This window comes from Vulpes lagopus, chromosome 16 (assembly GCF_018345385.1).
Source record: "Vulpes lagopus strain Blue_001 chromosome 16, ASM1834538v1, whole genome shotgun sequence".
NCBI lineage: Eukaryota > Metazoa > Chordata > Mammalia > Carnivora > Canidae > Vulpes > Vulpes lagopus.
Window position 1 is genome coordinate 49129217 of NC_054839.1, and position 12421 is coordinate 49141637.

The 12421-nt window shown below is 33.0% G+C and overlaps 1 pseudogene; it reads left to right on the forward strand.

Annotated features, from left to right (window-relative positions):
- The first annotated feature begins 2852 nt into the window (after positions 1–2852).
- Positions 2853–12421, forward strand: part of LOC121476913 — a 184221-nt pseudogene continuing 174652 nt past the window's right edge.

The following is a 12421-nucleotide window of genomic DNA, read 5'->3' on the forward strand; positions in this document are numbered from 1 at the left end:
TTATTATTATTATTATTATTATTATTTATTATTATTATTATTTACACCTCAACAAAAGCACTTAAATATGATAACACCACTTTTTTCTCAGAGAACTTGATAAAGCTTAAAGTAAGATCAGCAAAGTTATAAATATAGTAAAAACAAAAGAATCCAAATAAAAACAAATATATACCTCTCTATTTTAACGCTGTGTCACCTCAAACAATAAGCATAGTAAATGTCTATAGATCATTAGTCCATTTTAGAGCTGTTCTCCTAAATTATGAGATTGGTTCTCTTCATTGGTTCTATACTTTGGCTCAAACAGAGTCAAGTTTGGAACAAATGGATAAACCATCTTTGGAGATACTTTGAAAAGAATCAGTAGTTTATCAGATGTATTGATTCTTTACCAGGAATTTGGTCTTCTTTGTAGAAATAATAGGGCAGATAATGTTGAGTAATAGAGATTTAATATGAAGATTCAAATATATCTGCTTCTGAATCTATTTTTGATTTTTGTATTATTTAAAAATATTAATTAATCTTTTTTAAATGTTAGAAGTTTATATGAAAAACATTCAATATTCTTTCAGTAGTAAGCCACATTTAAAAGCCTCTGAAGAACACACTGTATTTTCACGATGACCTGGGTCACAGTCAGATAAGCTAATCCAACCTTCAAAATAAATTCCAATTATATTAAAGAGAAGAGAGAGATTTCAAGGTACTTTGTAAGTACTTTTGAGAAAATTGCAAACTCTTGAAAATAAAGGAAACCTTTACGTTTGCCATAATATGAATTAAAATGCATAAAAAATAAAATACACTTTGCAGAACTGATTTTAGTTAAACCATTTTTTAGTTTCATTAACACTACGTTTTATTTCTGCAAAATCATTTGTTCTTCTGGTAACAAAGGAATTTTAAGGGAATTTTTTAATCAGTAAGAAATACAATTGCTTTGCTCCATATCTTGCCAATCCTTGTTATCTGTTGACTTTTTGAGAAGAGCCAGACTAATAGATATGAGACGATATCTCATTGTGGTTTTCACTTGCATTTCCCTAATGATTAATGATGTTTTGCATCTTTTCACATACCTGTTGGCCATTATGTTGTAGTTTCTGATTTTACTTACTCTAAATTTAAATAGTGTTAGGGAGAAAAAAATATGTATTAAAGAGAAAGAATAGCTGTTTGGGAAAATGAGCCATTAGAAAGCAGGGAGATTTCATGGAGGACATAGTAGTGGAAATTAAGGAGAATCCATACTTTTATTGGAGTGAAGAATGCAGATTGTAGTTTTTAAGGGATATCTTTTAAAAAGTATTCAAATCAGGATGAGAATGTTGGAAGAATTGGGAATAATGTATGTCAGAAAATAACTGAAGACAACAAAGTAAAGGGTCAGGAAGATGAAGCAGCATTTTATTAAAAGACAGCAGCCTCTCATTCCCCAAGCTTCACAGCATGCTGATATGCATGGTATTGAAGAACTGCAAAATGTGCAATTTTTAAAGACATTCACAGTTGTCTTCATTGATCCTATTATCTTGAGTTGGGCTTTGTACAACTATTTCATGGTGTGATCTCCCTGAAATATTTTGCTAATATGGCCTCTATATACATGCACATGTTTCACATTAATTTTATAGTTGACAGCGGTATTTATACTAACTCCTACCAGTCATTTGGGAATAAGGATGCGTCAACACACTAGTGTATTATTCTAGCAAATCAAATGCCCTTGTGAGCTGGGAGTAGGGAAGTTTAAATCTACTGTTTCAAAGGATCTGGTCTCTTATCCAAAACTTAGAGATATTGGAATGTTGTTTTCATTTTAAAATCATTTAAGTACCACTGCTTATTATTCTTTATATGTACTTTACATAAAATCATTTTGCAATTTCTACCATTAAAATTATTTGAACAAAAATAAATTGATTCAATTACCCTCTTGAGATTACAATGTTTCTCTACTATGTTGGAAGCTTTGAAAAACACAGTATCAATAACAATAAATGTTTTTAAGATATTTTTTCAAGACTCAGTTCAAAAGTGTGTTAGCATCTGCTAACAAAATTGATGTTTTCATAATAATTTAATCAAATATGAATTAAGCAATAGAATTAAAGATTTTTAAATGACTTTCAATTATTTTATATTTTAATCATGCAATAGAAAAATAATACAATCATTTAGTTCTAATATAAATTGGCTCTTTTCAGGTAAAATAAAGAGATTATTGAGATAAGATCACCTTAACTTTCTACTTTTTTTAAGCCCTTATTTTTTTCTCTGTGACCAAACAAATTTCATAATTGTCAATTTTGAGGAAATTCAATTGATTATAAATATATCAAATTCTGTCATCAGAATACAATGATAGTAAATAAATCCTACAGAGTCTTTATATCCTTTTCTACCATCAGCATCACTATCAGTAACTCTTGTTCTTCTTAAATGTTTCCAAAACTCATAGGGAAAAATCTCTATGATTCCTTTAACTTTAATGATACAATTTAGTTTAGGATGCCAAGGAAAAATAATATGTCTAGTAGATACATATAGTGAATTCAATCAAGAAAGCTAGTCAACGCACATAATTCACTCTTTTCATGAGCCTTGTTTTTTCTCTCTCTGACCATCTTTTCTTCCAACAGACTTAAGATGTTGGCAAAATGGAGTGCGACTGATTATATTGTCACAAAATGACATTCAGCATCATTAAAAAAAAAAAAAATCACTGAGTATTCCCGGTTTTCTTACCTCCCTTGAAGATTCTGGAAGCGAGAGAGTTGGCACTGGAGGAAACAGGAAATTAGACAGGCTGGTGAGGGTAAAGGCACTCCCAATGCACAATTACCATGACCACCGTCCTGAGGCCTGGGCCTCTCATCTCTGCTGCTGGGATTGCTGCCACTGGAGCAAGTGGCCAGCCCTGGTCCACGGAGGAGGCCTCGTCCTTGGAGAAGCAAACCAGAACCTTTCTGGACTCGGGAAGTCTGGAGGCCTGTGCTATCGCAGCGAGCACCCTCCTGTAAGTCATGGATATCATGCACCCACAGTCACCAAAAGGTCAAGGGACATACATCCCTTACCCACTCAGGACTCCACCAGGAAGCCCCCCAGGTGCCTCCAAAACCACCAGCAAGACCCAGGGCAGCTGTGTCTGACAGTCAAGGAGCAGTGAGGGCAGAGAGCAATGAGCGCATAGAGGGTTGTGAGTGCATAGAACCAGGCCATGCCCCAGCCTGGGCTACAAGGACCTGATCTGTCTCCCTTCTATTGTCCTCCATAGCCCTGCCTGCCCCCAGGTGATGACTCCACAGCCCGAGGTTGGGCAGCCAGCACCTCTCCAGCCTGAGGCTTGGACCCAGGAGAATCAGGCAGTTGAGAGCTGGCCTTCACATGGAGGAGCAGCAGTCAGAGCCAATTTCAGGTCATCTTCCCAAATGTATACCCCATTGGGCCTTGTCAGATTTCTGAAAGTGAAAAAAAAAATAGTCTTTAAAGTCTTCTGTCTTTTAGCAAATAGACATCTGTCTTATTTATGAAGAAAAAAAAAATGCAATGCTTTTTTTTTTTTTTTTAGAACATTTGATACTGCCCAATTCTTGAAAATGTGCTAATAATCATATAGGTTTCCCAGCTAAATTTCTAAAGAAATGATAGGTTTAAGATTAGGAATTAAAATTAAATAATTTAATTAAACAAGATGATAGCCTCTTCAAAGCTTCATATTAAGGAGGAGATATTTTGTGGGTATCTTCTGTAAAATTCCTATTCATGAATTTTTACCTTGTCCTCAACTATATTTAAACTTTTTCATAAATGTGTTGCTAGAATTGGAGTTCATAATTTGACTCTGAAGTTAAAATGCTCATACCAGAGAGGAGGAAAGAAACCTCAAAATTCTATGAAGGAAATAGTAGTAGTTCTCAAAACTAAGTCATGTTCTTCCACTACTCTCAATTTGTCTCTTTCTTCTGAGTTTCATAATTTCTGACCAGGAATATTCAGCAAATTTTCTGCATGTGCAGAGGAGCTGAATAAATATATGTGCCAACAGGGTATACCGTCATGAGCCTAGGATGATTTTGCCATTATTTGATGATGTAGAAAACACACCCTTCCAATATTAATTTAGGAAACACATTCAGCTAGAGTCAGTGATTTTATTAATAACCCTCTACCTAAAAGTGGAAGTAGACAGATGAATGAAACAACGTTTTGGTAAATGAAGAAATTTAGAATCATGTAAATGGCTTTCAGACAAAAAAATTGAAAGTAGTTTTATACGACAATTATTAGATTTGATGGAGGATTGATGGCTACAATGCATAGGAGACACCCTTAAACATTTAGAGTTTGAGTATCTATAAAATTTCTTTGCAATAACATTGAAGAGATTTATTTGTATCACAAAAAAGAGAAATTTTTATAAGATATAGTACAAATGTAAATCTGACAGCAAGTTCCCTTCATAAATCTGCCTTTATGTTTATTTTCTAGTCCTGGGACTTAAGGATTTTTCATTGTCTTCAGTTTTATCATAAAAGATTTTAATTACTATACTACATAAAACATCTCAGTAAATAAAATTCCCTGAGTAAAGAAATGTTTTCTGGGATGACTGTTAATTAGAAATGCACAGCCTTAGTCTCTAGTCCATATTTATTAGTGAACTCTGAAATAAAGCAATATTTGTATGGCTAATAAAGCCAAAGTGCTGACAAAACAAAGGAATCTAGGATTACTGGTTTTACATTAACTAAACAAGTCTAACTTTTTCTGCATCCATGTTTGGTATTATAGAAGAAAAATGATGTGGATACTATCTTTCTTCGTATGATTTTGGTTTAGGGTCTTTTTATCCTGATTATTTACCAGTGGCCTGCTCAGAGAGGTCACAGAGGATCTGCATTCTCTCCCCATGCCTTGCCCTACTTATCTTTCCCAGCTGAGTTATATCCTTTTATAATAAACTAGTAATCAGTAAGTAAAATGCTTCTCTGAGTTTTGTGTCTTTCATCAATAAATATGGAGCCAGTTAGCAGAATGATGAAGGCTGTATTTGGCAGAAGGTAAGTTAAGAGCCAATTATGTATTTTTTGTGTGTTTTTGCTTCATAGATGGGCTTCAATGGGTCAAACAAGAAGGCACTTCTCCCCAGGTCTCCCATATTTAATTTACCTATATTTCTATATATCTCTTTTACTTTCACACTACACATAAATTTCTTTGCGTCCTCGAAGATATCATTCAGGCAATTATCCCTTCTCTCTAGTTTTTTTTCTTTTTATCTTTCTATTTTCCTCTCATCTTTTCATAAAAACTTTCTTGTGATCCCAAAACTCCTTTCAAATTCTATCTGCCCTTGATGTCAAAACTCCTCAACAAGATCATTGCTTCTGTCTCTAATTCCCCTTTAGTGTTTCCTTAAACTCATTCCACTCAAGATCTCACCCATCCTCACTCCAAGCACTTAAGAAGAGCAGTGGTCTTTTTTATTTCTGGAGCATGATATACTGGCTACAACTATACTATAACCAAGTCCCTTTGAATATTTTTTTATCACATATACCTCATTTCTTTCATGTGCTTATCATACTTCTCATTGAAGGCTTCTCTGATCATCCTATTTAAGTATTAATATACTCTTTCATAAAAATGTTATCTAATTTCCTTAATTTTAATATCATATATATACATATATATGCTTGTTAGATAATAAATTCTATCAAAATAATTTGTTTGTTGGTATATTCCCAATACCTCTCCGGCCCATGAGAAATTCTCAGCAAATATTTGTTGAGTCAACTTCAAAATGATATATTTCTAATAATAACATTTCATTAATATCATTAATGTGAGAAATTTCCAATATTACAAAGGCATTCGAAAAATCTATTTTAATGGTTTTACAATGTGCTCTTCTTTATATATTCTACTAAATCTTTCATTTCTCAGCAATTGTTTATTAATTTTCCAATTTTATTCTATTATAAAACAATAGACATGGTTTGTTTACCTTATGGCTAAAAAAGTCTATGGATACTTTCCTAAAAATGGAATTACTCTTCAAATGTGTGGACATCTTTAAGGAATTTAATTCTAATATATCACTTTCCAGAATAGCTGGAAACTGATGCATCGATCCTGTAAACAGGTAACTGCCACTCTGCTCCAGCACATTGTTACTCATTGGAAATTTGAGGCCTTTATTTTTTTTTCTGCCAGATATAATATTCTGACTTTTGGAGAGAAACAGAAATGCTTGATCTTTAATACTGTTAATTAATTTACATTTGAAAAGAACCAAGTACCAAATAGATTATGGGTAGACTGTCAGTCTGGTTCCAGTCACTGGCAACTAACTTGCAAAGTGTTAGAGAACAAATAAGGATGTTTATTCTACTCTATGTCATTACTAAAACTATGGTAAAGACATTACAACCATCTGTCAAATGATAAGATCATTATCTAATAATTTTAAACAGAATGATAGGAATTACAATGTTATCTCCGTAAGATAGGATGCTTCTGTTAAGGATCTCACTATATAATGGTAGTGATTTAATTATGGTGCAGAGCTATAAATACAAAATCACAAGGCTTGACTCTGGCTGGATTCCTTCAAACATTTAAGTAATCTTTTAGGCTTCATGAATCAGAGGATTTGAAGTAAAGGAATATTTAATATTTCTAGAGGAAAAATTCAAACTGAATAATACTTTTGTAACTGAGAGGATTTTCTTTTTCTTCATCTATAAGCATGATAGTATAATATGTTTCTAAATATAGTAAAAAACAACACATAACTTTTTTTAATGCTAAGTGCATGGTATTCTCTCTCTTTCTGTCCCCCTCCCTCCCTGTGTGTGTGTATGTGTGTGTATGTGGTTAAGTCCATTCTATAAAATTGACAGAAATATCACAAAAAATAATTCTATTGGCATTTGTAGTCACAAAATTAAAGTTATTTATATAATAGGAATATTTGTTTATAATTATTATAATAAATATATTTATTTATAATTTGGAAAATGTAATCTTTAAAATGTAAAAATGTCCTGAATTTCAGACTTCCTTTTTTTGATCCCAGTTGTTGTTTCGATGTACCCAGAGCTTAAACATCACTCAAAAGAGAATTACGTGTAGACTGAGATGATAATGGAGTAATCATTACCTGTACATTACTTTATAATTCCAACAGTTCTTTTAGATCACACAAATAAAACACTTCGAATTTTTTTTCTATTGACTCAATAGCTTGATTTTAAGCCTACTGTTCACTGCAAGTCTTGTCTTTATTCCCAGGCTTATTACAAGAAGTGATTATATTGACTGGAATTTTGTTCTGTAGAGTAGCTACAGAACATTTTATTGTAATTTTTATCAAGTTTCCTAAAATACAGCTACATAAATACCAAGCATGACTAGTGACACTCAAAATTCTATATCCAAGTGCTTTTAGACATATGGAGCATGGAGTAATGATACTACAGAAGAACCTTAAAACATTTTTTAAATACATGAGGTATTAGCATAGATTTATTTGGCAAAGGTTTATATATTTGAGACGTACTACAAAATCTTTTAGTTTTATAAGCAGAACGTATTCTTCATAGACTGGATAGTAGTAAAATACACTAGTTAACCATTATAGTAAAATTTCAAAATTACAGTTGCATTTGATTAACTAGGAAAGTCAAGGTATGCCTGGCAAAATAATGAAGTATATTGTGTTTTTTTACATAAATGTCTTCTCTTTTAAAAGTTGTAAATCCTTTGTACAATATAGCGTTCAACATGGCTGTTGGTTTTGAGCTCAGACACCCAACTGAAATTAGTTGGGAGTGGGGAGTGAATTTATTGATCAATATCATGTATTACAGCAAAGCTGTGTCTAATCCACAGACAGGAATTAAATCAGAAATCACTCTCCTTTCTCTTTTACTGCTTTTTTTCTGAAAGTTGGTTTCAGTCTCTGCCAGATTCTGTTCTTTCACCACTGACTACTCTTGAGGTGTAAATCTAACAGTTCAGAAGAGATAGATGAAATATTTTTTCTCTCAGCTCTAGTTTAATGAAAAAAAATCCTAAAATGGTACACTCTGGTAGCTAATAGGAATCACCATTTCATAGAAAAATTTAAGAGTTACCAGGCCACTGATTCTACCCATCTTATATTTGGTGCTTCAGGGCATGAGATTTAGTATCTCTAGGAAGTTCCACTATTGTCAAGTATAATAGTGCCCATTTTTATTATAGCAACTAGAGTCTTTCTCCTCTCAAAAATAAGTGACCTAATATGCTAACCATGCTGTCCACTTCCATACGTGGATTTTTAGTTTCAGAAATCACTATAAAAAGCATATCTGAAAGAGAAAGGAAAATAATGTCTCTAGGTTCTTGGAAAACTAGGCACTTTGTTAAAATGGATACAGTTTGAAAAAATACAGATTGGATTGTATATAGTATTTGATATTTCTATCAGCTGCAGTTGTATCAAAAAACACTGAATATAGTTTGTATTTATGGACAAGATATAGAAATCATCACAAACTGTCCATTAATTCATACTTAAATGTGAACTACAGAGCTGTTCTTCTTCTATTCTCTTTTCCTCACAAGTAACACCCAATCTATATCTAACTCCCATAAATTTTGCTTCCTAAATTTCTTCCTAATGTTGCTAGTGTTTTTCAGTTTTCATCTCAAAAATCATTCTTTTTTTTAGATAAATATAGAAGACATCTAATGAACTCCCTATGTCCCTTTTAAATTTTTTCATGTTTCTACTAAATGATTTTTGAAAAAATGAAATTTGATCAATTTCACCATCTACTAATCATGATAAAATTAATACTCTCATCATAGTTGTTTTCTGAACCCCAGAGGCATATACTCTACTTCTAATATTTCTCTACGTTTAGATATGACTTTTGGCTTTTTTTTTCTTTTTGGTTAACATGAATTTATAATATAATAAAATACGACTTTTAGCAGAATATTTTCTCTTACTCTCTTAATTTGGGGCATGTATAATTTTCATAACCTCTCATATAATAGCGATTATTTAATCCAATTAGGTAGGACCCTGCCAATTACAACTTTTAAATAATAAATTGATAAGTATGGATCAGTTGTGAGAGTGTACAATGTTCACATAAATATCAGTATTATACAAATTAAAGCAGTAGAATGAAACATTATTAGTTATGATAAATGTGATTATAGATGTTTCTTCATTCTAAAGATGACAGAGTTTTATATCAGTAGGAAAATAAATATGGCTTTGGCTCACTTTCATCTATAAGAACCTAGAAAGGGATAAAGGAAAGATTTGTATTTCTAAACTTTGCCAGTTCTTTTAGATATGAAGAGATGAGACACTGATTAACTGATCTCAGCAAGTGCCATTAAAGATCCTTTCTATATGCAAAAGTAAACCCAGAGCTGCAGGGTAGGAGTGGGGGATTTAATCCATCTATAGATAAAACAAAGAGAGGATCTGAAACTACCGAGGGTTAGAGAATGTAAAGGCAGATTAATGCTTGTTTGATAGCAGAGACATGTTAGGAGGTAAAACTCCAGGGAAATGAATAAGGAGAATTTCCCAGTGGCAAGATGGCTGATAGACTACATAGTATTTTCGGATTTAAGAAACCATGTATATATCCAGTATATTGCCCCAAAACCTTCAGTAAAATCTGATACATACCCATAAATGCTTTCTGTGAGTGTTGTGTGAGAAAAAGCAATTAAAAGGGGCTATGTAATAAATAAATGAATAAATAAATAAATAAATAAATAAATAATAGGTTATGTTCTTTGACTGGTTTTGAGTAGTTAGCTCAATCAATTCAGTATTAGCACAAAATTGCTGATTAGAAAACAGCCACAAAATCTCATTGGCATACAGAAATAAATATTTGTTTCTCATAAAAGCAAATAAGCAGCATTAATGTAAGCAGTAGTTAGCTGATCCAGACTTACAAGCATGGTTGTTTTCCACATATTTCTCAACCTTCTCTCAGATTAGTGAAAGCTAATTTTGACATATTCTTTTAATAGGATGGCAAAAATGCAAGAGAATGAGAAAAAAATATGCAATAAATCTTGAGGTATAGAGATGAAACTTGAACATAATCACTTCCATCTCTTCATTATTTTACTAGTCAAAACAATTGAAAAGCCTGAGCCCAGATTCAATGGATGGGATAATCTCTCCTTCTCTTTGGGAAAAACTATAAAGTCCTATGGCAAAAAGAATGGAGAAAGGGACATTGGAAAGAAATATAAATATTTCCATATTCATGTCTCTTATTCCTACATTGGAATGAAAGATATTATGTTTTGTCCCAAATCTCTTTTGTCTCCCTTTGAATATGCAGTGATCATAGAAGAAGCACCAGGCTTCACAGAAAAGTATAATAAGGGAGTGGAGTCTAGACATTTTTCTATACAAGACGAAAGTCACCCGAAATGCCGCTCTGAATTGCGTTTGGTGGATAGATATGAAGTGGTTATGAGTTTATGTGCAGCACAGTCTATATCTTGAACCCATGCTTGTCTAAATAATTAAAGTGACCCTGTGTGCACATTCACCATGTCTGTTTCTTAAAGAAACAGTATAGGGTAATAATATAAGACTAATTTTCTGACATCACCTCATATTAAGAGATAGCTTTTGAGATTGGGATTGTATTTTTGACCTTTACTTTTTAGGCAGAATGCAAACAACATTGACAATTTATAAACACTTAAGGGTGCATATGTTCTGGGATTGTCTTTTTAATGTGGCAGCCAATGGATTGGTCTTCAAGTTATTATGTAAACCAAAATCAAAAAGATACGAATGGATATATTAGAGGTCAAAATCTTGTCTTTGCTGAGACTGACTCTGAAATAGAGAAGGCATTTCGGAAGAGCAGAACCTATACTTGTTGAGAATATCTTCAAGGAGTGACAGTGACTGAATTAGAATTGAAGATTTAAAATGGTAGATGTCTTCAGGTGCCTGGGTAGTTCAGTCAGTTAAGTTTCTGACCCTTGATTTCAGCTGAGATCATGATCTCAGGGTCCTGAGATAAAGCCCCATGTTGGGTTTCCACTCAACAGGGAGCTTGTTTGTCTCCCTCTCCCTCTGCTTTTCATTCTTCTTGTGCTCTCTCTCTCTCTCTCTCTCTCTCTCTCTCAAATAAATAAATAAATAAATAAATAAATAAATAAATAAATTTTATTTTATTTTATTTTATTTTATTTTATTTTATTTTATTTTATTTTATTTTATTTTTAATGATAGGTGTCTTACCACAAAGAGATGCAGAAAAAAAAAATTGAAGGAAGTCAGGTGCAGAGAAGTAAAGTATACTGTTGTGAAGTCTCTAAGGCCCTCTTCTAAAAGCCATCAATAGTTAAAATTTCAAGTGTATCAGAGTATGTTACCATATGTTACCCGAGTAAGTGAATTGTATAACAGAAATTAGAGAAGTATGAAACTGTATTGAGTAAAGGGGATTCAGCTTTCATTTTTTAAATATTTTATTTATTTATTAGAGAGAGATAAAAAAATAAAAATAAAAAATAAAATAAAAATAAATAAAAAAAATTAAAAAAAAATAAAAAAAATTAAAAAAAATAAAAAAATAATAAAAAATAATAAAAAAAAAAAAGGATCCCTGGGTGGCGCAGCGGTTTGGCGCCTGCCTTTGGCCCAGGGCGCGATCCTGGAGACCCGGGATCGAATCCCACGTCAGACTCCCGGTTCATGGAGCCTGCTTCTCCCTCTGCCTGTGTCTCTGCCTCTCTCTCTCTCTCTCTGTATGACTATCATAAAAAAAAAAAAAAAAAAAAGAGAGAGAGAGAGAGAGTATGAGCACAAGTAGGGGAGGCAGAGGGAGAAGCACACTCTCCACTGAGTGGGGAGTGCGATGCGGAGCTCAATCTCAGGACCCTGGGATCATGACCTGAGCCGAAGGCAGATGCTTAACTGACTAAGCCACTCAGGCACCCCTCAGATTTCAGATTCTAAAATGATTAAGTATCAAAAAGGAGTAGACACTGCTTCACGGATATTAATATTATAATGAGTTCAGTAAAAGAGAACAGAGATGGGTTCTTACAAACAGAACTCCTCTCTAGCAATATCTCTTCTCATTTAAGGTGCTTGATGTCATCAAAGTCCCCTCTCTTTCCCTTATGGGATTTTTCTGAATGCCAATCTTCAGACGGGAGAAAAGTTTCTGGTAATATACCTGAGGCATATTAGTATAGTTTTATCCACCTTTACTGCTACCATTCTGGTCCTACTGCATCACCTTCCTACGTGATCCACCTATTTATGTTCTGGGCCCCACAGTGTATCCTGCACATAGTAATCAGAGTGTTCTTTTAACAACATAAATTATATCACATCGTCCTCTGC